The sequence below is a fragment of the Musca domestica genome, unplaced genomic scaffold (assembly GCF_030504385.1).
Source record: "Musca domestica strain aabys unplaced genomic scaffold, Musca_domestica.polishedcontigs.V.1.1 230, whole genome shotgun sequence".
NCBI classification, from domain to species: Eukaryota; Metazoa; Arthropoda; class Insecta; order Diptera; family Muscidae; genus Musca; species Musca domestica.
In genome coordinates, this window is record NW_026712268.1 from 600,749 (window position 1) to 605,080 (window position 4,332).

General features: G+C 32.8%; 1 long non-coding RNA gene across 1 annotated transcript; it reads right to left on the reverse strand.

Moving 5' to 3' along the window:
• Window positions 1–1,454: 1,454 nt before the first annotated feature.
• LOC131802720 (uncharacterized) lies at window positions 1,455–2,542 on the reverse strand. Its single transcript, XR_009342350.1, has 3 exons — window positions 2,330–2,542; window positions 1,631–2,231; window positions 1,455–1,532 (listed from the first exon to the last, which is right to left on the reverse strand). It is a non-coding gene; the product is annotated as an uncharacterized LOC131802720 (long non-coding RNA).
• Window positions 2,543–4,332: the final 1,790 nt, after the last annotated feature.

Here is a 4,332-nt window from a genome sequence, read left to right on the forward strand (position 1 = left end):
CGGCATTCCGACATTAAAATTTTCAAAATCGTTATTTATACAGGATTTTTTAATACTTTTAAATCTATTTCTTGATCCTGAAGAACTAACATTTGAATTCAACTGTTTTTAAACAACTTTAAATAGTCGACAACTTTCCTGTTGGAACACACGGCGATAGTGAGAAATTACATTACTTTAACTAGAATACAAAAAAAAAACGATATTAGCATTAATACTTCTCGCATACACGTAGAAATTTTTTCAAACATATCTTAACCACAGACACAAACAGAGACCTTAATAACAAATTTCGTGATTACAGCCTAATTCCTTAACCCAATACGAAATTTAGTATCACATAGTATTTTTTGTACAAATATAGGACGCGTTTGCAAAATCACCTCCATATCTTAACCTCAGACACCAACAGAGACCTATATAACAAATTTCATAATTCCAGCCTAATTCCTTCACCCAATACCAAATTTATTATTATTTAGTAGTTTCCGTACATATATAGGACGCCTTACCAAAAACTAACTCTATATTTTAACTTCTGACAACACAAAGACAAATTTCGGGATTACAGCCTAATTCTTTCACCCAAAACCAATTTTAGTATTATTAAGTAGTTTTCTTACAAATGTAGGGCGCATTTCCAAACCCACTTCCATATCTTTACCACAGACACAAACAGAGACCTTAATAACAAATTTCGGGATTACAGCCTAATTCCTTCACCCAATACGAAATATAGTATCACATAGTAATTTTTGTACAAATATAGGACGCGTTTGCAAAATCACCTCCATATCTCAAACTCAGACACTAACAGAGACCTGTATAACAAATTTCATGATTCTAGCCTTTTTCCTTCACCCAATACCAAATGTAGTATTATTTAGTAGTTTTCGTACATATGTAGGACGCTTTTCCAAAACTATCTCTATATTTTAAATTCTGACAACATCAAGTGCCTTAATAAAAAATTTCCGGATTGCTGCCTTATTCCTTCACCCAATAGCAATTTTAGTATTATTAAGAAGTTTTCTTACAAATATAGTGCGCATATCCAAATCCACTTCCATATTTTAACCACAGACACCAACAGCGGTCTAAGACTTAAATAATAGAGACTTAATAACAAATTTCGGGATTCCAGCCTTATTCCTTCACCCAACACCAAAGTTAGTATTATTAAGAAGTTTTCCTACAAATATAGAGCGCGTTTCCAAACCCACTTCCATATCTTAACCACAGACAAAAACAGAGACCTAAATAACAAATTTCTGGATTCCAGCCTTATTCCTTCTCCCAGTACCAATTTTAGTACTATTAAGAAATTTTCTTACAAATATAGAGCGCATTTTCAAACCCACTTCCATATCTTAACCACAGACAAAAACAGAGACCTAAATAACAAATTTCTGGATTCCAGCCTTATTTCTTCACCCAACACCAGTTTTAGTATTATTGAGAAGTTTTCTTACAACTATAGGGCGCATTTTCAAACCCACTTTCACATTTTAGCCACAGACACCAACGGAAGCCTAAATAACAAATTTCGAGATTAAAAATAAAAAACAATTTAGTAAATTGTTATAACAAATTAAATAACAAATTTAGTTTTATTAAGAAGTTTTCTTACAAATATAGAGCGCGTTTCCAAACCCACTTCCATATCTTAACCACATACACCAACAGAGACCTAAATAACAAAATTTCGGCATTCAGCCCTATTCCTTCACCCAATACCAATTTTAGTATTATTATGTAGTTTTCTTACAAATATAGGGAACATTTCTAAAACCATTTGAATATCTTAACCACAGACACCAACAGAGACCTAAATAACAAATTTCGGGATTCCATCCTTATTCCTTCAGTCAATACCAAATTTAGTATTATTTAGTAGTTTTTGTACATATATAGAACGCTTTTCTAAGACTACCTCTATATTTTAACTTATGACAACATCAGGTGCCTAAATAAAAATTTTCCGAATTCCTGCCTTATTCCTTCATCCAATTGCAATTTTAGTTTTATAAAGAATTTTTCTTGCAAATAAAGGGCACATTTCCAAACCCACTTCCATATCTTAACCACAGAGACTTGAATAACAAATTTCGGGATTCCAGCCTTATTCCTTCACCCAACACTAATTTTAGAATTATTAAGAAGTTTTCTTACAAATATAGGGCACATTTCAAACCCACTTTCACATTTTAGCCACAGACACCAACGGAAGCCTAAATAACAAATTTCGAGATTAAAAATAAATAACAATTTAGTAAATTGTTATAACAAATTAAATAACAAATTTAATTTTATTAAGAAGTTTTCTTACAAATATAGAGCGCGTTTCCAAACCCACTTCCATATCTTAACCACAGACACCAACAGAGACCTAAATACCAAATTTCGGGATTCAGCCCTGCAAATTTTGTCCATATATGTATAAGTTATAAGCATTTTGAATTTGAATATTTTCTCAAGAATTTTTCATATTATAGACAAGATCACACACATTCACAAATTAATTTGGCATGTTAAGCTAAGCAAATAAATAGATTTAAAATCGCTTGGTAGCAGTGTCCTACTTTGATTTCATTGTACCATGTCTACTTTACTCATGTGTTTCACAACCAGCGTTCGAAAATAAACAGTATGGTACTGTACCGTAGTGTTCTGTACCGTTCCGAGGTGGAGTGGTACACTAACATAATGTACCGTACCGGAGCACAACCATTAAAAATATTTTAGTGATACTGTACCGGAGCACAACAAGAATCGTACTGTACCGCAGTCGGAGCACTAAAAAACGTAGTGTTCCGCAGTCGGAGCACTACGAAATCGTAGTGTTCCGCAGTCGGAGCACCGTAGCATCGTAGTGTACCGCATGGCGGAACATTAAAAAAATAATGTATCGGTAGTGTACCACATATGTGTTGTTTACGATTTGTGAGAAAAATTAGATGTTTTATGTTTTTGATAATACAAAAATTACTAGCATAATTCAATATTATGAAAATAAAAGCTGGATTTATTTGGTTGGTAGATTGGTTGCAAGATTGAAGAAAGTAGAAAAATATGGGAATAGGTAGAAAGAATAAAAAAGGACCAAATCTAAAGTCATAATAATTTGTATTTAACCATTCAGAATTGAAATTTTCCACGAAAAAAGTGTATTTTAGTGGTTGCATTGCAATGGGTTATTATGCAAATAATTTACCTGCTGTTTTGTGGTACCGAAAAATGAATGAGTGTTGGTGTAAAAAAACTAAATATTTTACAGTGTATGGCGGAGTGTTTAAAATCAGTTTTATGATTTCGATTTTTTAATGTGGTCATGTGCTACACTACGATTTTTTAATGCTCCGATTGCGGAACACTTCGTTTTTTTAATGATCCGACTCCGGTACACTACGATTTTTTAGTGTTCCGACTGCGGTACACTACGATTTTTTAGCGCTCCGACTGCGGTACACTACGATCATCGTTGTGTTCCGGTACAGTATCACTAAAATATTTTTTAATGGTAGTGTACCGGAACACTACCGCTAAACATTTTTTTAGTGATACTGTACCGGTACAGTACACTATGTTAGTGTACTGTTTATTTTCGAACGCTGTTCACAACTGATGCTCTGTTCCAGAACCTGCTAGAATCTACTACTTTTGATTGACCAGCGTACGAAAACAAACAAAACTAATAACTTGCCGCTCGCACGAAGTCACAAACACATGGTACAATTAGCAAGGTAATCTTATGCTATCATATGATTCCATTTTTTTTTTAAGTTTTTCTCAAATGTATATTTTGTAGTTCTTCCCTAAGTATGGGCGTACCGCTGATAAGAAATTAACATATATTTTTTAACAAATATTTTTCTTTAATTTTCACGCTTGTTATATAAAAAACCAAAGAAAAAAATAATTTGAAACAGGAAACTACAATATCATGTAAAACTTAATTATAGAATGGTTGAATTTGGGTTCGCTTAGAACAAGTGTGAAGACAATATTACGCCTTGTTTTCCAAAATGATAGTAGAAGATTGTCACCTTTTATTTTCAGTTAAATTGACATGAAATGAAGTTGTCAGCGTAAGTTTTTGTTTTAGTACTGAATTCATATAGCGGATATTGTTAAGATTTTGACAATATTTTCAGTTGGTAAATCTGGGGGTTTGATCCTTAAAGGCGGATCTAAAATAAAACGTCATTCGAGGCCTAACATAAAGGTGTTAAAATCTTTATCTTTACATGTTTAAGGCCATGAAAAGATGAATAAACTTAGGCCCGTTCTTATACATTTCCTTTATAGTCCACATTTGTTATCCCTTACTTT